Here is a 26,141-nt window from a genome sequence, read left to right on the forward strand (position 1 = left end):
CTCTTCTTTCATCCTTCCGTAACTTGACCCCCAGGTGGCGAAGCGCCGTCTCGGCGCATGGTAGGCGAAGAATTGCAAGCGAAGTGTGGCTTGAGCTGCGAAACGGACACGACGTCAACGAGCATCTGACATGAGGATGCATAATAATGTAGCGGCGAAATTTCATAATTTACGTCATTAACTTGGCGTAGGACTCCATAAGGCCCCGTGTAGCCAGAGAGAAGGTTCTGGGAGAGGCCAAACCGGCGACATGGTGACCAGAGGAGCACCCGAGAGCCTGGCGCGAACTTAACATCCCGATGGCAGTGGCCCTAAAGCTCTTGTATATGCTGCGAGGCTAATAGACGAAATCGGGCGATTTGACGTGCTATGTGAGCGCGGTCGATGACTTCACGACTGTACTCAGTTGCAACACGCCACATAGAAAGGAGGATGGTTTCAAACGGCAATGTGGGGTCGCGACCATACAAGAGATAAAAGGGCGAATATCCTGCGGTGTCATGTCGGGACGAGTTACACGCGAACGTCACGTAAGCTAGTGTGGCGTCCCAGTCGCGGTGATGGTTGGATATGTACATCGACAGCATCTCTGGGACAGTTCGCTTGAGGCGTTCCGTAAGGCCGTTCGTTTGTGGGTGGCAGGCGGTGGAAAGCTTGTGCTCAGTGGCACAAGAGCGGAGGAGGTCATTGACGAGATAAGAACGAGCGGCCGCGTTTGTAAGTAACTGTCGAGGTGCACCGTGGTGGAGAATGACGTGTGGAGGAATAAACCGGCGACGTCTGTTGCGAAACTAGTCGGCAACGCCTTTGTTATCACGTAGCCTGTCGCGTAATCAGTAGCGACGGCGATCCATTTATTATCTCTAGTCGTCGTCGGAAAAGGGCCTAGCAAGTCAAGGCCTACGCGAAAGATTGCTTCAGAGGGAACTTCTATCCGACAGGTGCCTGGGGAGGTTTCTTCCGGCGCTGACGCAATTCGCAAGTTCCGACATAACAACGCACAAAGGGGTACAGACCCGGCGAGAAGAACCGGCGTCGTACGGGGCCGTATGTACGCAAAACTCCAAGGTGACCCGCCGTCAATGCATCGTGAGGTTGTTCGAGAACAAAGGACCGCAGACGACTAGGAAGGAAAAGGAGCAACTCGGGGCCGTAAGGGTTGATATTGCGGCGGTAGAGAATGCAGTCATGCAGAACGAACAGACGGCACGTGCCGTCGGTGCAGCCACATTATACTCCAGCGATGAGTGACTGTACGGATGCGTCACGTTGTTGTTCAGCACGCATGTTGGTCATGTCATCAAAGCCGTCACGCAGGTCACCGGATCATGCGCAACATGATCGGGAGAAACCACGGGGTGACGCGAGAGGCAGTCAGCGTCCTTGTGGAGGCGTCCAGTCTTGTAATGGACATCGAATGAAAATTGCTTCAGTCGCAAAGCCGAGCGACCAAGCCGTCCAATCGGATCCCGAAGGGAAGCCAGCCAGCAGAGTGCGTGATGGTTTGTGATAAGCGAAAACGTACTTCCGTACAAATATCGCCGGAACTTGGCGACAACCCAAACTAAAGCCAAGCGCTCCCACTCGGTGATGGAGTAATTTTTCCCGGAAGGTGACAGCAGGCGGCTGGTGTAAGCTATCACACACTCGGTACCATCCTGTTGTTTGGCGAAAACAGCGCCGATGCCATGGCCGCTTGCGTCAGTGTGGACTTCGGTTGGTGCAGATGGATCAAAGTGGGCAAGTATGCGAGGGGTGGTCAGAAACCCGATGAGAGTGGCGAATGCGTGAGCCTGCTGCGGGCCCCCGGAGAATGGCCTGTCCTTTAGAAGATCTATCAAAGGCCGAGCAACGTCGGCGAAGTTTTTGACGAAACGGCGAAAACAAGAACACAGGCCGACGAAGCAGCGCACGTCAGAAGCAGAACGTGGCACAGGGAAACTGCGTACGGCGGGAACTTTTTTCGGATCTGGTTGGACACCGGACGCGTCAACGAGGTGTCCAAACACGGTAATATGACGGCACCCTGACCTGCACTTCGTGCAGTTCAGTTGAAGGCGGGCTTTTCGGAAGACAGCAAGAATTGCAGCGAGTCGGGTAAGGTGGTTGCTGAGCGCGGGAGAAAAAACAACAAAGTCGTCAAGGTATGGTAAAGAAGTCGATTACCAGCAGCTGTGTATGGCAGAGGTCCGTATAAGTCTATCCCAACCCGGTCAAAGGGCCGCGAAGGGCATGGCAGAGGTTGCATTGGTCCAGAAGGGCGGCAAGGATCAGACTTGCGGCGTTGGCATTCTGTGCAAGAGCGAATATACTTTTGCACAAATGTGTACATACCACGCCAATAAAACCTGTGGCGTAATCTGGTGTAGGTCTTGAAGAGACCAGCGTGTGCGCACTGAGGGTCGGCATGGAAAGCGGCGCATACATCAGTGCGGAGCTGCCGAGGTATTACAAGCAGCCATTTGCGGCCGTCGGAACTGTAGTTACGGCGATAGACAATTCCGTCGCGGATGGCGAAGTGCGAAGCTTGTCGGCGCAACGCTCGGGATGGTGGGCGTGCAGGTGAATTAGAGATGGAATCTATCAAAGATGCAATCCAGGAGTCCTTGCGCTGCTCCAAAGCCATGTCGACAGAAGCGAATGGGAGAAGTGGGTCGTCTAGCACAGACACACTGACAATGTCGGTGTGGACAGGCGAGCGCGAAAGAGCATCGGCATCGGCGTGCTTCTTGCCTGAGCGGTAGACAACCCGGATATCGTACTCTTGGAGCCTCAGTGCCCACCGGGCTAGGCGGCCGCAGGGATCCTTGAGAGACGACAACCAGCAAAGTGCGTGGTGATCGGTAACGACATCGAAGGACCGGCCGTACAGGTATGGGCGAAATTTTGTGATGGCCCAGATGATCGCGAGACATTCTTTTTCCGTGACGGAATAGTTCGCTTCAGCTTTCGTCAGAGTACGGCTTGCGTAAGCAACAACATATTCTTGGCAGCCGGGCTTGCGCTGCGCGAGCACAGCGCCAAGACCAACACCGCTAGCATCCGTATGGATTTCCGTGGGGGCAGTTGGATCGAAATGGCGCAGTATCGGTGGTGTTGTGAGCAGGCGACGTAGCGTCGCGAAGGCATCATCGCAAGTCGGGGACCACGCGGAAAGATTGGGGTCTCCCCGAAGAAGCTCTGTCAGAGGTGCCATAATCGAAGCGAAATTGCGAATAAAGCGGCGGAAGTACGAGCAGAGGCCAATGAAACTGCGCAAGTCTTTTAGAGACGTTGGCTTGGGGAATTCTTTAACAGCGCGGAGCTTAGCGGCATCAGGGAGAACGCCGTCCTTCGACACGACATGTCCGAGAATTGTCAGCTTGCGTGCCCCAAAGTGACATTTTTTCAGATTTAGTTGGAGGCCAGCGTCACTGAGGCAGCGTAAAACCTGCTCCAAGCGATGAAGGTGAGTAGGAAAATCTGGTGCGAACACTACTACATCATCCAAATAACACAAGCACGTGTTCCATTTGAGACCTCGAAGAATAGTGTCCATCATCCGCTCAAAAGTCGCGGGCGCGTTGCAAAGTCCGAATGGCATCACACGAAATTCGTATAAGCCATCTGGTGTGATGAAAGCAGTTTTAGGCTTATCTTCTGCAGCCATAGGCACCTGCCAATAACCAGAGCGTAGATCGAGGGAGGAAAAGAACTCTGCACCTTGTAAGCTGTCGAGGGCGTCGTCGATCCGCGGCAATGGATAAACATCCTTTCTGGTTATTTTGTTTAGGCGACGGTAATCCACGCAAAAGCGGATCGAGCCATCCTTCTTTTTAACTAAAACAACTGGCGATGCCCATGGGCTGTCGGACGGTTCAATGACACCACGCTTTAGCATGTCACCTACTTGCTCATCAATGACGCGTCGTTCTGTCGACGAGACGCGGTAGGGTCGCTGCCGTAGCGGTGGGTGAGAACCGGTGTCAATACGGTGACATACAGTCGTCGTTCGGCCCAGAGAAGTGCTATGGCTGTCAAAAGCAGGGCGAAATTTCTCGAGGAGACGGAGAAGGTGATGGCGTTGCGTGGGGCTTAAGGCGTTGTCGATGACGTGGCTGAACACGTCTTCAGGCGATGTGGCAGGAACGGGACTACAGGAGAGGGTGTTGACCTCTGACGATCCAACAGAAAGTTCCGACGTGGTAATGGTGTCGTAAGGCTCCACAGAGCCGAGAGATTCGCCGCGAAGCAACGCAATCGGGAATGGGAAGTGGTTGTGTATAGGAAGGTGAGTAGCACCAGCTTGAAGGCTAAGCAACGCAGTTGGGAGTGGTGAGAGGTGGCGGTGAACAAAAGCAGTGGAAGGCGTGAAGAGTACGGTAGAGTTGGAGGCAGCGGAACAGGATACAGGTGCCAGAACGGATGCATGCGGAGGTATATGGATGTCGTCAGTGAGGGACAACTTGGTTCCGGAAAGCGAAACGTCATCAGATATGGCATTGCCAAGCGAAGAGAAGGCGACTTCTGCACGGGAGCAATCAATAATAGCTTGGTGACGGGAGAGAAAGTCCCAACCTAAAATGATATCGTGGGAACAGTGGGGAAGAACGACGAACTCGACTGTGTAGAGCACTCCTTGAATTTCAAGTCTGGCGGTGCACGCAGCCACCGGCTGGACGTGCTGTGCTGTGGCCGTGCGGAGTAAAGGACCGAAGAAAGGCGTCATGACTTTTCGTAATGAGCGGCATAGTTTTTCGGCAATTACAGATATGGCGGCACCTGTGTCAATGAGGGCAAGCACAGAGACTCCTTCAAAAGCGACATCAATAACGTTCGGCGGCGAAAGAAGAGGGCTTGAGCGTTGTGACGATGACGCAGTTCTTGCCTCTGGAACTGCGCCACTTAGTTTTCCGTCTCAGCGGTAGAGGGACGTCGACGCATCGGGGAGAGCGAGCGACGACGAGGAGAAGGAGAACGGCGGTCGGAAACTGGGCGAAGGCTTGGGCGGGGAAGGCGTAAATCGCGGTCTGGAGCGTAAGACGACGAATGGTCGTACGCGGCTGTGCGTGGGTCGTCACGTGGATGAAGTGGACGGCGGCGGCACAGGCGGGCGACGTGTCCGGGATTACCGCACGAATAGCAGATGGGCCGATTGTCCGGTGTGCGCCAGGGATTAATTACTCGATGGGCTGGAGGTCGTGGTGGCGTGGGGGTAAAAACAGGGCTAGGCATCGGAGGCGAAGCCCGGAAGGTCGGTGGTCGTGGTCGTGCGACGGCGTCGGCGTAAGTCAATGGGGCGGTGAGTTGAGGCGCCCGTTCCAGAGGAAGGACCTCGGACACTTGTTCTTCTATAACGTGTCGTAGGGTCGGACTAAGAGACGAACTGGACTCCGGTGGGTTGGAGATCAGGGAGAGCTGGCGAGCAACTTCTTCCCGGACGAAAGCCTTGATTTGCGAGAGGAGGGTGGCATCTGGAAAAGGAGAGGTCAAGCCGGACAACGATTCCTGATGGGGAACAGGACGGCGAGTGAGGAGGCGTTGACGGCGGAGCTCGTCATAGCTTTGGCACAGTTCAATAACTTGGGCAACAGTAGAGGGGCTCTTGGAAATGAGCATCTGAAACGCGTCCTCGTCGATGCCCTTCATGATATGCTTGATTTTATTGCCCTCAGCCATGGATGCATCGACGCGTTTACAGAGATCGATGACATCTTCGATGTAGCTGGTAAAGTTCTCACCAGGCTGCTGAGAGCGCGACTGCAGACGCTGCTCGGCACGAAGCTTTTGTACAGCAGGGCGGCCGAAGACCTCGCTGAACTTTGTTTTGAACACCGTCCAGCTTGGGACTTCGCTCTCGTGGTTCCGAAACCACAAGTGGGCAATTCCGGTGAGGTAGAAAGGGACGGTGGTCAATTTCGTGATGTCATCCCATTTGTTGTTCCGACTGACGCGTTCGTATGAGGAGAGCCAGTCGTCAACGTCGTGGTCGTCAGTGCCGCTAAAGATAGGAGGGTCCCGCTGGCGGAATGTGCCGGGGCAGACGGTAGACTGGGGAGCAGGTGGTGGGAAGCTCGTGGCGCTTTCGGTGGTCATGATGGCAGGGAGAGTCCGGCTGCGCAATTCCAGGATTGCAGGAGACCCAGCAAACCTCCACCAATTATGGTAAAGAAGTCCGACACGGTTGTGGACGACACGAAGGACGCGGACAAGAAGACGCAACAGCGTAGGCTTAGCCAGTCAAAACCAGGAACAGCGTCTAGCCCGAGCCCCACTTCAGTAGCGCTGGCGATCCGGCTGCGGAGCTCGGCACGGCGCACTTCTTCTTCCTTACAAAGGTAACAAAGACAGGTGGTCCATTTGTAGCCTCACAGAGGAGAGTCCGTCATACGTTCAAATGTCGCAGGAGCATTGCATAGGCCAAAGGGCATGACTTTGAACTGATATAAGGCATCTGGCGTAAATATGGCCGTTTTCTCGTGGGCCATTTTATCAATTGAAATCTGCCAGTAGCTGGATCGAAGAACGATGGACGAGAAGCATTTAGCTCTGTGCAAGCAGTTCAAAGCGTCACCGACGCGTAGTAGTGGGTAGACGTCTTATCGCGTGATCTTGTTTAAGTGGCGATCATCGAAGCAAAAACGCCAGGTACTATCTTTCTTTTTCACAAGGATGAGAGGCGAAGCCCACGGGCTGGCTGATGGCTCGATGACCCCTTTGGGGAGCATTTTGTCCACTTCTGATTGGATGACTCGACATTCAGCATGCGACACCCCATGGGGACGCCGAAGAATAGGATTCGTGTCTCCAATTTTTATACGGTGGAGAACAAGAGATGTTTGGCCTAAAGGCCTGTCGCCGAAATCAAAGATGTCACTGTACGATTCAAGCAGGTTATGTATGTCCATGGCCTGTGCACAGGTGAGGTCAGGTGCAATCATTTTCGCGAAGTCATCCGCTAAGAAGGTGTGAGCTGCAATTGGGGCTAATAATCCACTCTCGGCATTCAGACTCTCAATGTGAAATTCGGAACCACTAGGAATGCTGCCCAAAAACATGCTGGCCGGAATCACTTGAGGGCACATGCTGAAATTCAGAAACGGTAGAATGACGTCGTTAATAGTTAGCCGTGACCAATATATGTGGAACAGCAACGGTCCGGTTCAAAAGCACGTTGATGACGGGGCGAAGCACATATTCACCGTCAGGAACCTGCGGTTGGGCGGTCAAATTGACGTAAGTGACGGCCTCGGATGACAGACGCACATGGTGAAGCGAGCACAAGTGCTGTGGGGCGGTGCTCGGTACATCGGCAAATTGAGGCAGTTCCAACTGAAGAACGCCGGTCGCGCAATCGATGAGTGCAGAATGAGTGGATAAAGAGTCCAATCCAAGGAAAACGTCGTGAGGGCAGTTGTCGATCACAGCAAATAAGACAGAAGTAGGGCGGCCAGGTATAATTAAACGCGTAGTACACGCTCGAAGAACGACCAGCACGCCCCCGTCGGCCACACGAAGCACTCGGGCAGCTGCTGGGGCAAGGACCTATTTAAACGTATATATAGGCTAGCACTCATCACAGAGACGTGAGCTCCAGCTTCGACTAATTCTTGGACAGGTACGCCGTATATATTAAAGGCTATGACCTTTCTCCTTGTGGGCACAGACAGATGATTTGCTGCGGCAGTAGGCAATGCAGCATTACCTCCGAGGGCTACATTTCTTAGTTTTCTGAAAGGGTGCGGCCAAACGCCACAGGGGGCCAAAGGCGACGGGGCTGTGGCGAAGGGGAAGATGGACGACGTGTTTGTGGTGAACGAGACCGGTGTCCGCGCGACGATGGTGACCGACTGCGCCATGTGTTCCTAGCAGAGTTGTCGGCGCTTTTAGACTCAGCGGTGGGCGAGACATTGCGGGCATTTGAATCAAAACGACTCAGGTTGGTTGGCGTGCAAAGTGTTGAGGGCCACGACTGGTGACAGTATCGGGCGACATGACCAATGCGGCGACAGGTGAAACAGATCGGCTGTTCTTCCGCAGTTCTCGACTCAGTCGGTTTGCGATAACGCCGAGAGAAGCGTCGGGGTGAAGCGAAAATAGTAGAAGGGCGTTCGTTAGCTCTCGGATTGGTGATAGCACATACAGAATGTAAACCAATGTTTTCATGTTCCTGGCGAACGATCGCTTGTACGAGAGGAGCGGACAAAGTGGTAGTACCAGGGCTACGCGAACAAAAAGCTGCGGGCGCCATCGCATCCAGTTCATGTCGAACGATTCGCACCCCGTCCTCTGATGGCGATGCATGCCGCTGTACGGGTTGTTCTTGACAGGTCGACATTGAGGCAGTATTGGGAAGCCTGACGAATGGGTGCAAGACGCGTCGGCTATTCGCCTGCTCGAATTGTCGGCACTCTTCAATGATACCATGAACTGTAGAGAAGCGGTTGCACATGAGGAGATTAAAGGCGTCGTCAGCAATGCCCTTAAGCACGTGCACGACCTTCTCAGCTTCTGTAATGTCGGGATCGGCATAACGTCAACGTGCTAGCAAGTCCTGTATGTACGAAACATACGATTCCGTGGCGGGTTGGACACGGGAGGCCAGTTCCTGCTTTGCGGCAATTTTACGGCCAGCTGGTTTGCCAAATAACTCTGTGAACTTCTGTTTGAATTGGTCCCAGCTGGTTAGCTCCTCTTCGTGGCATTCGTACCACACCTTTGCCGTGCCTCTTAGGTAGAACAACAGGTCAGCTAGCATTAGCGTTGGGTCCCATCTTTTGATTCCACTCACGCGTTCGTACATATCTACCCACTATTCGATATGTGCGCCATAGGTCTCGCAGAAAGTTCCAGGATCTTTGGGTTGATCACCACAACCGAAGGTGACAGCGATGTAGCTGGCGACGGTAACGTTGGAGGCGGCAACGACGTTAATTCCGCGTGCTCACCGTCATTCATGGTGCGGACAGTGATGCGACGTCCCCTGCGGAGCTCCATTTCCAGCCGTGGTACCCCGCACCTCCCACCAATATGTTACAGGGATGTTGCGAGTATAGAAAGACTATATTTACAATATATGTACAGGCTGAGTCGGAGAAGTTACGATGGCTGACCACCAACAACACGCAGCAGCCAGCGTCTCCGATCTTCTCCGTCCTCTCTATTCTTTCATCCTTTTCTAAAAATATGGACACTCCAAGCGTATTTTTACCGTCGGCGTCGCTGTCGCCGTGAACTTCCGTATGAGTGAAAACGTGAGGGTGAGCCGGCGAAAGCGGTTTAATCTCGCCTGCGCGAGCCAGGAACGCGGCCTGGATGCGTGCGCTCTGCTGTGGCGCACGAACCAACGGGCATCAGGCGAGGGAGGAGGCGTTCTGCTCCGGCGGCTGCCAGGGTGTCTCGATGCCAACCTTCTTCTTTCTTCGTCATTTGGGAGAGGGAAAATACGCTCAGTTCTGCAGCCCATATGGGAGCACGGCGCAGCGTAATGGGGAATGGGGGCGGGGAAAGAAAGATGAGAGGATAGAGGGGGAAAGGGAGAGTTTCAGGCAGCAGACGTCAGCATCATCCAGGGGCGATGGCCGGCGCTCGGGCAGAGGCCGTGCGAGGCCGAAGTCTATTGGCGATCTAGGAGCCCGTTTGTGTACACATATTCAAGCAGGCTTGCCAGTGCTGGGAGGTGGTTGCGGGCCGGGAAGAGCAGGTGTGTCTCTAAGGTAGCCGGGAGTCCATACCGTCGGTAGGTGGCAGTGACTGGAGCGCGCTCCTGGGCTAATGCAGGACAGGTGCAGGGTAGGTGCTCGAGGGTCTCGGCGTCACCGCACCTTCTGCAGGCCGGCGAGGCGATGCGTCCCTTGGCATGGAGCCTAGCTGCCGTCCACACGAAGCCCGTGCGCAGACGAAGGAGTGTGGAACGGTCTCGTCGCGAGAGGCCGTTCTCAGGGAGGAGTTTTGGGGCGCGGTTGGTAGCTACCCTGCTGTCCGGATGGCTGGATGTGAGCAGCTGTTTGAGTCTCTGCCTGGAGAAGTCCGATGCTGCGACTGCTCTGGTGAGTGGAACGGTCGGGTGGTGGGCGGCCTTAGCAAGGACATCCGCCTCCTCGTTTCCAGCGATCCCTACGTGGGAAGGCAGCCAGTGGAAGAAGATGGCTACCCCCACTGCAGAGAGGGCCGAGATATTTGCTCCCAGGAGGGTCTCAGTGACTCCGTGTCGATGGTGATCGGAGAGTGCCTGGAGAGCCGGTCGCGAGTCACTTAGCACCGCCACTGGTTTTGTCGGGGGGTCCTCAGCCAGGGGGTCTGCAGCCAGGTAGAGTCCCGCCAGCTCAGCTGCTGTGGAGCTCGCGCGAAAAGGAAGTTGGCACTGCCTGTTCCTGCACTCAGATGGGATGGTACATGCCGGCGCTGCGGAGCCATTGGAGAGCACGGAGCCATCCATGTACACGAGCAGCCTGCCGTCTAGCTCTTCCAGGAGTTTGCCAGTAGCTGCCTGTTGTAGTGCTGCTGCTGGCGTCCGGCGCTTTGATGCTCCATTCAGGGATAGGTGCACCTCTGGAGGCTTCTCATGTTGCGGAGGTGTGACCATGGGCACTGGTCGCTGTACAATAAGCTCCTCGTAGTGCTGACAGAGGCCCCCCATGCGAGATAGTGGCTGGCTCCGCAGTCGGCAGAGCAGAGCCCCACCATCTGGAGCACGGTGCAGACGGTCAATGTGCCCAAGGGCACATTGGAGCATGTGCAGCGACAGTGGCCATTCGCCAGCCTCAGCCAGTGTGGCATCAATTCGAGAGTGCTTGGGGAGACCGAGGATGCTCCGAACTGCACTCCTGTGCAGTCTCTCGAGTTGTTGCTTCCTGGCTGGAGATAGTAGAACCAGCGGCAGGGCATATAGTAGGATGGATGTGGCCGCCGCTTGGTTCATCCGCAGCGCCCAATTGACGGTGCAGCCCCGACCACGCTGCTGCATCTTGCTCACTGCCGCCTGGACTCTTCGGACTTTGGAGGTGACAGCCTTGACAGCAGGAATCCAGGAGAGCCGATGATCAATGGTTAGGCCTAAATACGTGACCTGACGCTTCCATGGGACGGTGGTGTTTGCAATGCGCAGCTGTTTCACGTAGAGGCGTGCGGAGGCTAGCGGGTGTACAAGTAGTGCCTCTGTCTTTGCCGGGGACACGGAGAGGCCAATGCCACCGAGGAAGGAGATGACCGCTTCTAATGCCATCCTTGCCCGCCAATGCGGCGTGTACTACTGCGTTGCCCACGCGAGTCGTGGACGCCGTAGTAGACACCTTTGGCGGACGCCGTAGGGAGGCGTTGCCGGCGCTCGTGTGTCTTGAAAGCAATCTGCGACATGACGAAAGTGTGCGCCCACGCGGACGGGAGCACTGTGAACGCGCGACCGGAAAGGACGCACAGTGTATCGGCTCTGCGGAATTTCAATTGGAGCTGTAGAAAATTTCATTCTACACCGGCGAAACCTGCACCATCGGCTTCAGAATGCGTTTCGGTACCCCTAGACGCCTTTTTATACATGTGGGCCCAATTTAAGCCATTTCAGAGCCTTTTCTCCCCCGACCATGCCGGCGGTGCCGCCCGGGGAGCGGAGGGGGGAGGCGGCCGGCGTCGCGCCGGTGTGATCCCCGTGGTGGGCCCACAAGTAGGGCTCCGGGGATACGACCCCAACAGCATGGTGTGGTCTACCATATCGAGCATGAGCAGCATGCTGGGGCCACATCAAACTTTCCACAGCAGCCCGCTGGCCAGCGCGGTCGCTCGTCGAGCGAGCGGCGATCGCCCCCTAAAGGCGGCTCTCACCAACGCGGCATCCACGGCTGCGTCCACCACAGACGCTCGCCCGTACAACCATTCGCCGCCTGCGACGCGCTCCGCGGGCTCCCAGAGGAAGCCGGCTGTGGCTGGGAAACTGTGTCCTCTACCTAAGCAGACTATTGACGACTTTGTTACCGTCGTGAAGCCCCGCTCCGGGGCTTCGATCATCTCGATCTTCCCGGACAACAGCTTAGGGCGGGCTTTCGTCGCCTACCTCGGACCGGCCGCGACTCGGGCCATCACTGTTGTACCGGTAGGCGATAAAACATTGTGGTAATCTTTACTGCCCGACCTGAACTGACGGACAAAGTGCTCGGCGAATTTGCTGTAAACTCTCCGATTGACCTGGTGCCTTTGGTGAGGCACCTTCGGCCGGACGGCGACGACACCTGCTACGGCTTGGTAAGTGTTCGCAGCACTGACACCGAAACCCAAATCTAAGGAAGCCTCTACTGGCGAGATGGCCAGATCCTGGCTGTCCGCAAATTCGGCTCCTCCAATAAAGCGAGAATCGCCTTTGCCTGCTAGGTGAAACCTGTTGTAGCCAGGAAGGAAGAGTGAGACGGGCAAGCGACGAGTCCCATACGCACATGTTTCATGGTCTCTCAGACGTGTTCTCTCTCAAGAAGAAGAGCACGCGCTGTAAAATCACCGACCATGCGCAGTCACGAGAAATTATGTCTCCCCGCTTTCACTAGATGGCAACAATAGAACAAGCGAAGTTCGCTGCAGCAGGCGGCTTCACGCACCTCCCACTTCTAGTATGCATGTGGGAAGTGTCTTGGCAACAAGAACGGGCGTCTGCTACACCGTTATTGATACAAACGCTTGCTGCGTTGGTGTTTGCAGGCGAATACCGAACTAGCTAGGTCCTGTTCCTGCGGACAGCAAGAGTGTCGATGTTAACCCAATAGGACGGAGGCTCATCGTCTGGGGCTTGTACTGTCGCTTTGCTCTTGAGGTCTGTCAACCAGGCGTCGTCTCCGTAAAATAGCTCCGGCAGCTCGTGGACTCCGTGGAGTCTGTCGAAGTCTTTCCTTTGACGTTTCCGGCACTGTTCCTCGAAATTCTGAAAGCTCTCTTGCTCCCGCAGTTGGGGTGCCAGCTTGGTGGAACGAAGAGGAAGCTTGGTTCATAGCCGATGACCCATCAGTAGTTCCGCAGGACTATACCCATTCTTCAAAAGAGTGGATCTGTAAGCTAGAAGCGTCAAGTAAGGGTCTTTCATCTTTGTCATGGAAGTCTTGGGGATTTTTACCGCAGCCTCAGTAAGTCCATTGCTCTGAGGATAGTGAAGGCTAGAGATAACGTGCTTGAAGGCGTAGTCCTGCGCGAAGAGGGAAAACTCAGTCAACGAAAACTGCAGGCCATTGTCAGAAACCACTTCCTCAGGAATCCCGCGGAGTTTAAGTGTGACTTGCAGTAGTTGACTATAGCTGCGGAGGTGAGCTTCTCGAGTCGAGCCAGTTCAGGGTATTTTGAATAATAATCTGTTGCTGTCAACCACCAGTGCCCCTTATAGTGAAACAAGTCCATTGCAGTGCATTGCCAGTGTCTTTCTGGAAATTGGGAACATTTTAGTGGCATTTTCCTGTTGTTGTTTCGACGCATTGCTAACATTGCTTCTCCGTGGACGTCACACCAGCTCCTATAGTGAACCACCAGACACAATCTCTGGCTCGAGCAAACGTCTTTGTTATGCCGAAGTATCGTTCATGTAACAGCCATAGGACTTCATTTTGGCAAGAGACAGGGATGACAACTCGAGCAGCGTAGAGGAGTAAATTGTTCTGCCGAGTCAGCTGGTGTCCATGCTAGTATAAGGGTTTTAGTGATACTGGTAAATGTCGCCTGGAGGGCCAATCTTTCTTCTTGCTCCACCGGTTATGTTGTGCACAAACCGGGTCTGTTTGTTGGGATGCTTTTATTCATTGAAGGCAGTGCTCCTTTATGGAAAAAGAGGTTTTGAAAGAGAATTGGAAAGCTTCCCCGTTTTCTTCGAGCTCTGTCTTTTTTATTTTTTGGAGAGGCGCTCTGGAAAGAGTGTCTGCGGCTAGAAGGTCTTTGCCAGGAACCTATGCAATCTCCTACTGGTGTTGCATTATTCTCATCTTTAGCCTCTGTAATCTGGGTGTCAGGTTGTGAAGGCTCTTCAAAGTGAAGATGGAAACCAACGGCTTATGGTCCGTCTCCAGCTTGAACAGCTTGCCGACAAGATAAACGCCGAACTTGTCACATGTCCAGACTAAAGCAAGGGCCTTTCTCTATTTGAGCGTAACGCTTCTCGGTCTCTGAGAGTAATTGCGAAGCCTAAACGATGACAGAAAACTTGCCATTTGTTTGCTTCTGACGGAGTCCCAAGGACGAAGCATCTGCAGTAACGAACATTTCTCTCGAATGATCATAAACTCAAAGGAAAGAGCGGGACGAGAGCACCGACTTCCATATGGTGAATGCCTGCTGTTGTGGAGCATCCGAAGCAAACTCTTGCTTCTTTGACAGCAAAAGAATGAGTAGTTGCCTGACTTCACAGAGATCGGGAACGAATCTGGCGAGGCATGTTGCCATTCCGAGAATTCTATGCAGCTCGCTCCTGTTTCTTAGGCTCTCCATTTTCATAATGGCTTCAACTTTCTGTTCTTCGGGTCCTATTCTGACTTGGTCTAGCCAGTGTCCAGGGAACGTGAGGGGCTCGACGTTAAGCAAGCACTTGGTTGCATTCAATCTCACTCCAGCCTTGATAAGTACCTGCAGCACATTTCTGAGTGTCTCATTGTGCTCATGCTCATTCGAGCCCCAGATAAGGATGTCGTCCATGTGACCACCACAACCCTACTGACGCCTTCAAAGCAGCAGACGCAATTTCAAACGGTAAGCGGCTGAAATAGAAGCGTCCAAAAGGTGAGATAAACGTGGTGAGCTTTTTAGAACCTTCACAAAGTGACATTTGCCAACATCCGGAGTTAGCGTCCACTTTGGAGAACACTTTAGCTCCATGAAGTCCGAGCGTGGGCTCCACGGAATGGATAGGATGCCATTCCCTCAGAACGTGGCGGTTCAGTTCTGGGAAGCCCACGCAAATTCTCACGTCTCCGGAGGGCTTTGGGTTGACTACCATTGGTGCACACCACTCAGTCGGCTCGTCAGCCGGTGATATGACGCCGACTTTCGGCATTCTTTGTAGTTCTAACTTTGTCCTTTCCTATAAAGGAATTGGGATGCGCCTCGGAGAGCTGAGCGCGTAAGGTTTTGCTCCTGCTTGCATCTGAATTCATTGTTCCTTGTGCAGCTTGCCGAGTATCTGGAACAACGCTGGAAATTCTTCTTTCGAATTCACTTTCTCAGCAATGGCGTTTACAAATGTCAACATCCAGTGTTCTTTGATCGCTGGCATTCCTAGCAACGGAGGGCAGACCTCATCTAAGACGTAGACATCCTTAGTAGTCATATGCTAGCGGTAGATTAGCTCGCATTGTGCTACTCCTGCCGCTGGAAGAAGCTTTCCGTTTGCACTATGTAACTGGCGAGGAGGAGCTGAGAAAAAAGGTCTGTCCTTGGGCGTCTCTGGAATACTTGCTTCGGGAGGACTGTTTCGTCAGCGCCAGGGTCAATTTTGAAGCAAGGTTCGGGTATGGGCTAGTAGGTATTCCATGGTATCAATCGTCACTTACAGCGTATACGTAGATGAGGGACAAAATGGACGACGAAGACAAGCGCTGACTTCCAACTGATTTTTATTTTGATAAACAAACGTATATATACTGAGACACCAAGACAAAAGCGCCACCTACAAAGCGTCAACTCGACATGAGTATGAATTCAAAATTCATGACCTAATATGAACGAGTGCGCACGTGCGACCTCATAAAAACCAGTTTTTTGTCTGTTAATGCAATTGATGGCTTACTAACTTAGTCATCATTGGCAATTGCTGCTGCTTGAATGAAAAGTCTGGTACATTCATTAGAACGCATAGCTAAAATAGTGGTTTCTTCAAAAGCGCCCTTCCGTGTCATTATTTCGGAAAAAGGCACATGGCAATATTCTGTTTCCTGTTGGCTTCAGTGTATTCTTAAGAAGCTATATGTTAATGATCCATTTCTGGTTAAAGGATCTTTCGTGGTGATGGACTACCTTTCTCAACATTCTGACGTCCCATTTAAGGCTATGCCATAGATATAAAAGACTTGTTTTATTCTACTCCGCATCAGGTGCTCCTGGTTTTTATCGAAGAAGCTAGTAGTAGTAGTAGTAGTTTTTGTGACGTTGCGTTCCAGAATGAATGTGGTGTGTCTGTTTCAGACATTATAAAATTGCTTCAACTTTACCTTTCCTCAACTTTCGCCGAATGGAATGGAAATGTTTTCCTTCAAAAAAGCGGGATATGTATAGGGTCATATATCGCTCCCTTGATGAGCGATTTATTTTTCGCTTACCTAGACCGGAACGTCATGTCACGGATGGGCAATACAAAAATCGAAAAAGCCTTTCGTTATGTCGATAATTTTTTGCTTCTATTTAATTGTGAGGACAGCTGTGTGGCGACCTCTTTTCGTCAAACGTTAGATCTGTTCGAAGACTGCTTATCTCCGCTCACACTCACACATGAGCTTCAGGTGTATGGGTCACTAAGGTTTTTAGATTTGAAGCTATCTTTTACCCGCCAGCATGTATGCTGGATGTACGAACTGCGAGCTAATAAGCCTCTGTTAGCCTATGCATCCGCCCATTCAAAACTCATTAAGAAAGGTATCGTTCAGGCTTGCTTGCATAATGCATTAACGAAATCCTGTTATCATTTCATAGAACCTAGTTCCAGTTCGCAGATAGCTCGGTTGAGGGCGGCAGGGTACCCGAGCAATCTTCTTGTCTCAGTCTCGGAGAACTTGCGTAACAAGCTCAGCGCCGATCCTCATAGCTTTGAGCCTCAGGTACATGATCGAAGAAACAAAACAGCTATCATCCTGTACATTCATGGAATCTCCCAAAAGCTTAATAAAGTAGGACAAAGAGCAGGTATCTACGTTCTTTTTTCTGCTCCAAAAAAACTTGGCCAGCTTTGTGTCAGAACCAATCGTGTTGCTAAGGAACGTAGTATTTGCAGTATTAATCACTAAAGAAAGTGTACAGTTTGTTCGAAACGTGTTGTGTATAACATACCTCTGAAATGCGGTAGGTCTTATACAGGCCAGACAGGTAGATGTCTTAACTTTAGGTTACAAGAACAGCGATAATGTGCGCAAAGGGCGCGAAGGGTTTCTAGGTGCTGATTGCGCACAATGCGGCTGTGTCCCAATTTTTGAAGAAATCACTATCTTAGCTAGGCATTCTAGTGGATGTACCAGACTTATCATTGAAGCAGAAGCGATTGCCGATGGGTACTCAGTTAGTAAGCCATCACTTGCATTAACAGACAAAGAGCTGGTTTTTCTGAGGTCGTACGTGCGCTCTCGTTCATCTTAGGTCATGAATTTTGAATGCATACTCATGTCGGGTTGACGCTTTGTAGGTGGCGCTTTTGTCTTGGTGTCTCACTATATATACATTTGTTTATCAAAATAAAAATCAGTTGGAAGTCAGCGCTTGTCTTCGTCGTCCTTTTTGTCCCTCGTCTATTTATGCGCTGTAAGTGACGATTGATACCATCAATTTTGAACTCTACTGGCTGACCTTGAACCAAGACTGTTGCCTCCCAGCTTCCAGCATCCGACGTCTTGATTACTCCGAGGAATCCTGCTTCGAAATTGACTTGTTTCATTTCGACACAACCGAGGCACCATGACATGAATACGGAGGCGTAATGACCCTTTTTCCGGCAATTCCTGCAGAATCCGAGCTTGCTGGGCACAGAGTACGAGGGTGATTCTCTTGACCGCACCAACGGCATGGTTTCTGCATGCTGTTTTTATCGGAGAATGAAGATGGCTTGTTTGCCCCACGTGAATAGCTGCCGCTTTTGTCCTGTTTTGAAGGGCCCTAAGTGGATTGGGGAGCGGACGCAACCTTGTTCACACATGGCACTTCCTGGTGGAGCTCGACTTGTTGCTGACAGACGCTCTTGATCTGGCGGTTGGACTCAGTAGCCTTCTGAAGAGTGAAGTCTGCGTCGAGCTGTAGTCGGGCTGATAGCTGCTTACCTTTTATTCCAACTACGAGATGGTCGCGCACGAACTTTTCTCAAAGAGCGCCGAACTTGCATTCGAAAGTGTGTTAAGCACAGTAACGAAATTTTCGGCCGACTCACCGTCTTGATGCACTCTGGTGTTGGATATGGCTCATTGAAGGATTACCTTGCGTCTCGGGATAAATTATTTGTCCAACTGCTCCATGACTGCGTCGAATTTCTCGGACTTCTATTCAGAGAGAGCAAAAGTGGCCTAGGTTTCCTTGGCTTGCTCGCCTATGATGTAGAGTGGCGCGTCTACTTGATGCTTCTTGGGCTGAACGCACAACCCTAAAAAGGTTCGGAAACGTTCAAATTTTTATTTCGACTTCGGCCACTCGTTCGGCGACGAAAAATTGAAGTCGTGCGGGGGTTGAAATACGAATAACGCCATGGCCCCGAACATTAAGGGGTCACGTTGCTTGAGTACCGAGATGTGCGTATAGGTAGCAGTTCACCGGCGTTTCATTGCTGGCATCGTTCTTCGCACGGACTAGGAGGGGGACTAGGAGGACTAGGAGCCGATGTCCGCTGGTAGAACTTGTTCTTCTGACACCATGTTGTAGCCAAGAAGGAAGAGCGAGACGGCCAGACGAGGAGTCACATACGCACAGGTTTAATGGTCTCTCAGACGTGTTCTCGTTCAAGAAGAAGAGCAGCTCTGCCAGATCACCGACCAGGCGCAGTCACGGGGAACTATGTCCCCGCTTTCACTAGATGGCAGCATTTACAACAAAACCGATGTGCATACATTATGATATCTTACTCATCCCCATTTACACTTACCGGAAGAACGTGCCTGCCTGTGATTTGTGTGGTGTAGTGGGACATCGTCGCGACGTGCGCCCAGGACGAAAACTTGACAAGTGCGGTCATTGCGGCTCTGCCGATCAACTAATCGATATAGCGCGCACCCCCATGAGTCCATGCCGCGGTGCTCTCTGTGTGTCGGACCCCACGCCACCGGGGACCGGTGATGCAAAGCCAAGTTCCGCGCTCTAAAAGCCCCTTCACAGGACCCGCCACCTGGACGAGGCAGAAAAAGAAGAAACAGAAGTCTAAGTGTGGTGGCAAGCATCACAAGGAAGGCCCCAATTCCAACCTAACGGTCACTAGAGATTGTCAGCCTGGAGCAGGGGCAGGCTGACACAACGCAACCGAAGCAAGAGACCCCAGGCCTCCAAGGTGGCAGACGGGCTGCAGAGCCCCCTTCCCCCGAGAAGGAGGCCATCAGAACTCTATTAGAACCGGAGACCAACGTTGCTGGGTGGCCTAGGAACAGCAGGGATGACAGGTGAGCGGCATGGGCAGGGTAGCCCCCTCTCAGCACCCTCCTCCTCCTTCCAAACTTATATCACCAAACAAGAAACAAACAAATTGAGATCCCGGCCCTTAGCGAGCAAGTAGCTAATCTTACCAGGTGACTGCCCTTACCCGAAATACACCAGACTCAAAACTCCGTCTCTTCACCTTCTCAGGCGGCGAAAGAAATGGTTAGCACCCCCTGTGATCCACCAACAGGGTCTCCTGGACAAGGGCAGGCCGAGGTGAGGTTGAGTGCCCTAGAGACCCAGATGGCGGCGTGCTTCAGCGCCCTTGAAGCGCAATTCACAGCCGTCTCAAGAGCGGCACTAGACAAGATTCCGTGCCTTATAGTGGCGCAAATTCCTAAACTAACCAGCACGATCCGGAAATCAGGACCGGTAAAGTGCATCTCTAGCAGTAGTACCAAAACATTTAAAGCACCATGGGAGGCTGAGGACCTCGTTATCAATGACCCGAACACGGCAGTCATGTGGCACCATGGGAGGCTGAGGGCCTCATTATCAATGACCCGAACATGGCAGTTATGTTCGGATCAGGTTTCAACGGCTCACCTTACCTCTCAAGCTCTCCCCATAATCTTAGCGAGCACAATGGCGGGCGACCGTAAAAAGCGCCGGTACTCGCCAAAGAATTCAGCCACAATTCTACAGTGGAGTTGCCGGGGGTTTCGGGCACGCACTAAGAGTGGCGTACTCCGGGTCCACTTTTCAACTTTGCAACTCCCAGTGTAGTGGCCCTCCAAGAGCCGGGGGAGGGCGCTACACTGACCAATTACATGGTCTACCAGCGGGATGCACAGACCGCACTCTGCGTACATAAAGGTTATACGGCTCTCCCAGTCGACCTGGAATGCAACATGGCCTACTCGCACGCTATGGTGACTACCCTCCCTCTTAGGAAGCATGGTCCTCCCCTACACGTGCTTGACTTACACAGTTCGCTTAAACTATCCAACATCACCTTCGCAGGTCTCTTCAGCAGAGCTCTAAAGGTGGTGGGCAGGGAACCCCACACAATTGTCGGGGACTTCAACGCCTCCAGCTCATTATGCGGATACCGAACGGAGGAGAAACGTAGATGTAAGCTGGCGGAAGTTATGTCCATGTTGCGCCTAACGCTCCATACGGACCCTGCCCAAACAACACGTATTGGGAACTCCGTGACAAGAGACATGCGTCCGGGCCTCACCTTTACAATAAGCTTTTGATAAGCTGACTGGCACAACACCGAGGGAACCCTTGGTAGTGAGCACTGCATTCTCCTAACATCTATTCGCACGAAACCCTTCACTAGATCACACCAAAAAGCTGCGCTTCCCGACTGGAAACGCTTCGGTCATGCCCTGTGTGCCAACGACATGACACTGTGGGCAACTCATAGGTTGTTGGGACAAATGGAGGCCACGCTGCAACAAGCGGCAACTACCATGGGCGAATACGCTCGCTGCCGTGTCCTAGAATGTTCCCCGACCAAATCAGAATTCGTACACCTTCGGCCCAACATGAAATGTACAACCAAAATTGTCCTCTCCCTTGCCGGTAGCCCAGTTCCAGAACACGATAAAATAAGAGTGTTGGGACTCTTCATACACCGCACACGTAATATTAACACAATACTGCAAAAAATCCGCATGGTAGGAGAGCAAATGGGCCGTATAGGTGTCTAACAAGCCGGGACGTTTACGATGCAAGAATGCCCTGTGGCTGGCAAATGCATTCGTATCCAGCCGCATACTCTATTCGGCACCCTACCTCCGCTTGCAGGAATGCGATGAGAACACCCTAGAGGTGGTCCTTTGCAAAATCTACAAAACGCGCCCTTGATCTCCCCATTGCAACGTCCAACCAGTGGCTCACCGACCTCGCGATGACCAACACCTTTGGAGAGCTTCGAGAGGCGCACCTACGATTGAGCAAATGCCCAGCAGGCAAAAGCCTCTTAGACTGCTCATTGCATATAGCGCTCACGCAGAGGATTGAACCGCCATATCCGGGTATTGGCGCGACGCGCTACAGATTCAATCACTGCCCCAAAGCATACATAATGGGACCCACGACGGCCGCCACGCAGCGCGAGAGGCAGACTCGGCGGAAGCTAGGGCCCCCACTTCGCGGTCTTCTATACGGGTGCTGCTGGCCCACACCATGGGGGTTGGTATACTGCTGCAGTGATCCACCAAAACATACACGTACAAGGACTCACTTTCCGTATCCTGGGCATAACACACGTGGAAGTTGGCATAGCACTTGCCGCTGCAGATCCAGACTCTCGAGTCATTATTACCGACTCCAGGAAAGCCTAACGAAATTTAGAGCAAGGACGCATCTCGCGCGCTTTGAAAATTCTTCATGGTTGCGAGTACCGGGACCTTCCGGACACCCGTGTCGGCATCTGGGTGTCAGCACATGCGGGGCTCGAGGGAAATGAGGCAGCCGATGCCTCCGCCCGCGCACTCAACCACCGGGCATCGCCTCGACAACTGCCGCCTGAGATCTCAGCACCAACCCCCACAATTACATTTAAGGAAATCACTCGGCTCTACCAGAATCAACATACCCGCTTTCACCCACCCCTCCACCCCCACGAAAGGGCTCTCTCAAAGCGAGGTGCGCTGGCTTATCCGCTTGTACACCAACACAGCACTGTTCCCGGCAGTACTCAAACATTTTAATCCTGCGTTTGATAGGGAATGTCCACATTGTGGGTTTTCGTTCTCGGACGTTTACCACATGGTGTGGGCCTGCCCTTCCAACCCTGCTTACCCTCCCCCCCCTCCCTCACTCACGCTAGACAGCTGGGAGGTTGCCCTGCTAGGCTGCTCGACCATAGAGAGACTAAGAGCTCTCGTGGCTAGAGCCCGGGCCACCGCGGAAGACACAGTGGTCCCGGACTAGGCAGTCCTCTTACACTTTATAAGGGGTTGGCCCTTAAGGCCTTCCCCAACTCTCTCTTGTATATATGGCCATTAAAACTTTTCCACCACCACTACCACCCGCGCGAGCCTCATCTTCAAAGCGACCTGCGATGTTTGCAGAGTGCGCGTAGTGCCCGTACAGCGCTGTGCGTAAAGCACACCGCTTCGCATGCGCTGTGTTTTCGACATTCCGTTCGCGTTGAAACGAGAGATGCATGAAGGCCAATTCATTTGCTGCTGCTGCGATTCCTGACACCAGGGTTTTTACAGCGAGTTCCCGCGTTCATCGAGCGAGATGTGTTCACGTTTACCTGTGCGCGCGTGACACCGTGCTGGTTAATTTAGTTAAAACACGTTGGCGGGCTCATTGGGTTGAATCCATGATAGAATGTGTAAACGCGACTGAACAAGGACGTAGAAAGAAGCAAACACACAAGGACAACATGGTCTCTGTGTGCCTGCTCCTATGTCTTCGTTGAGTCACGCTTACAAATTTTATCATGGTTAATTTAGTTAGTAAGGGAATGTTTACAAGTTTATACGGCCGATGAAACTACTAGCATTACTTTGTACAGCTATCTACTAATTTGCTCTCGCAATCTGGGCTTCGGCTTACGAGCGGAACTGTGAGTTTTTTTCTTTTTCATGTAGCGCGGCTTGTCTGGCTCATGACGCATTTTCGCGTTTCTTCTTCACTTCCACATGGTAGCACTACGGCAAGGTGAGAATTTTTGACAGTCTGCAATGCATTTGAAGCAGTTAGGCTTCCGGCACGTACCAAGACTTGTGACGCAGTTAGCGGAAAACAGCACGGCTATCCTGGCGCAGGTAATCTGACTTAATAACCCGTACTGAGACATGTTTGCGACGCCTTCTATGGGTCCCGATATTACTTTAACTTATTTAGGTAGATTTTCGCCACACTCACCGCACTCGGCTTTCCGACACTGCAAAAAGCAGGTCAGCCGTGATACGCAGTTAGTTTCGCGTGTACGGAATCTTACTGGGACAAGTTCGTGACGCTTTCTCGAACCCCCAGCTTTACTGTAAATAATTTTTTTACTTTTTGTTTACTTTTGAAGCACGCTCGCCACACCTGGCGTTGTGACGCAGTTAGCGAAATGTGCCTGGGCCGTGGTGACAAAGTTAGTTTGGCGTGTACTCAATCTTAGTGGGACAAGTTTGTTACACTTTTTATGGATGCGCTGTAACGTATACCTTCATTCGGTACTCTTGCTAGTCGAAAACGCTACGAGCAATTAGATCGTCGAGAATGATGACGCGGGAGCGTATTGCTTGAACCGGCAGAACGCACAAAAGATGACGCCAAGGAGTTAAGAACGAGGCACTCGAAAATTCTGTCTTCTTAAAACTGAAAACAGGTTTTGCACCCACGAATTTGTCTTCAGTGCGAGTAGAAGGCATTCGACAGGCGTCTAGAATTATCTGACGGAGAGCCTGTGTTGTGGCCATCTCTGTGTACGTAGCGCACCATCGCGTCGGCTGACGCCACCTTGTTTTGAAAACGTGCTGCCGCCATTGTATTTTTTTTAAATTATGGGGTTTTACGTGCCGAAACCATTTTTTGATTATGAGGCTCGCCGTAGTGAAGGACTCCCGAAACTTCGGCCACCTGGGGTTCTTTAACGTGCGGCTAAATCTAAGTACACGGGTGTTTGCGCGTTCCGCCTCCATCGAAATGCGGCCGCCGTGGCCGGGGCTCCATCCCGCGACCTCGTGCTCAGCAGCCTAACACGATAGCCACAGAGCAATCACGGTGGATCACCCGTGTATTGGTGCTTTAAACTACAAGAAATAATGCCCGGGAATGGACGATTGCTTGGAAATCAGCCGTTTTCTTCATATGTTATAGTATCGTTTGCCATGAGTCGGGTATTTCATACGCCATGTATGTAACAGCGAATTTTTTGTTTGTAATGCCGCCCATTCACCACTTTTGCAGGTTTCGCCTCCAGACACCGTTTTTGTAGAAGGTCTAAATGTTGAATTGGCACACGCTTGTAATTTACTTTTTTCAGCTGACGACATCCGGTGGAGCTTCACACGGGAACTACTGCTGCTTACGTCATTCCAGAACGTTCGATGTATGCGCAAAACGCCCAAAACGAGCACTGATACGGAGAAAATAAGCTTTTCCTCACTTCACAAGGCGTCTTGCGTCTACATTATGAAATTTCACGGTGAACAGATTCAATGGAAGCTTGTAAGCATCATTCGCAATCATTCTTTAGTAAATAATAAAACGATTGCGCAAATACAGCGCCCAGCTGAGCAGTAGAGGTGGGAAAAAACATGCCGTACAGATCAGCGCAGCCGGAGTGACGCGAACCAGCTTGCGCTCGAAACGCGCACTCCCGGAACTGGATGTTTGTTTCAGCAATTAATGGCGGCATTCTTTGATTTCTTTCTGAACAGTGATAGACGCAACCGGTAGAAATGCTTCGTCTGCTGCTGCTAAACGAGCTGCCCGAGCAGAGGCTGCCCGAGAGCACCCTATGGTTCAAAATCAAATTATCTGGCAGAATGCATCAAGAATTCGAAACACTTAACCAGCTGCGCTCAAAATTCAGATTAGCAGGTATCGTCATCGTCACTGAACATTTTAACGTCCACCTTAGCATAAAGTTCTTGAACGTGCACCTTACTCTAACCAGATATGCATTTTCACTTTTCATCTCCTTAGAAATGTGGCCTCCACGGTTGGAAACCTCACCCGAAACCTTGAACTCTGCAGCAAAACGCCAAAGCCACTGAGCCACCCTGGTGTGTTAGGCTCGAGTGTATAAAAATACCGTGCACAAAACAGGAAGATCATTAAACGTGATGGTGATCAAATTATGCTCATTTACCAAAAGTTGACAGTCACTTTCGGTTCCGCTAAAGAGGATGAAGGCGAAAGCCTGCGCGCTCACGAGACATTCGTTAAATTACTTGGCATTCTCAGTTGAATGCGTTGTTTCTTCTTATTACTTTATTTCTCCCATCAACGGTCGTGGGTTCGAGAGCCTTAACTTACCTTAAATATCTTCGCCTTATTTATAACAAAGGGCGCCGGTTCGACTTCCACTAAACGTCGTGTGTTGCAATGCCTTAATTAACTCTATCATAATTAGGTGTGCCTTAATTATGAGCTTTGCATTTTATCGGTGGTGACTTATGGGGCAGAGACTTGGAGACTGACAAAGAAGCTTGAGAACAAATTAAGGACCGCGCAAAGAGCGATGGAACGAAGAATGCTAGGCATAACTTTGAGAGACAGAAAGAGACCGGTTTGGATCAGAAAGCAAACGGGTATAGACGATATTCTTATAGGCATTAAGCAAAAAAAATAACCCTGGGCAGGTCATGTTTTGCGCAGATTAGACAACTGTTGGAACATTAGGGTGACAGAATGGGCACCATGAGACGGGAAGCGCAGTAGAGGACAGCAGAGGTGGTGCGACGAAATTTGGAAATTTGCGGGTGCGAGTTGGAATCGGTTGGCGCAGGACAGGGGTAATTGGAGATCGCAGGGAGAGGCCTTCGTCCTGCAGTGAACATAAATAGGCTGATAATGATGATGATGATCAATTAGGAGCAACCGTCGTTGGTTTGACTCTCATCAATTTTGGTGCCCTAACGCCGGACAATCAATTATTCGACCCATGAGGTATTTATTCAAGGCTTGCGCCTCATTAATCAATTTAAACGCGAGATAACAGGGCACAATAAAAAAAGCACCCAGGCTTTACACGAGCTTATATCCCTATTCTACCGGTACGTCAAAAAAGAACAAAAATGTAAGACTGCGAGAATCCCAGGGGGCGCCGAGTAGTGCGGACGCGCAAAAATCAGCTCCTGCTTCTTCAAATGATTTTGGTGAATTGTTTTGCCAAATCCTAGAAAGTTGTGCATCATTCGACGCAG

The sequence above is a fragment of the Dermacentor andersoni genome, chromosome 11, assembly GCF_023375885.2.
Source record: "Dermacentor andersoni chromosome 11, qqDerAnde1_hic_scaffold, whole genome shotgun sequence".
Classification (NCBI taxonomy): domain Eukaryota; kingdom Metazoa; phylum Arthropoda; class Arachnida; order Ixodida; family Ixodidae; genus Dermacentor; species Dermacentor andersoni.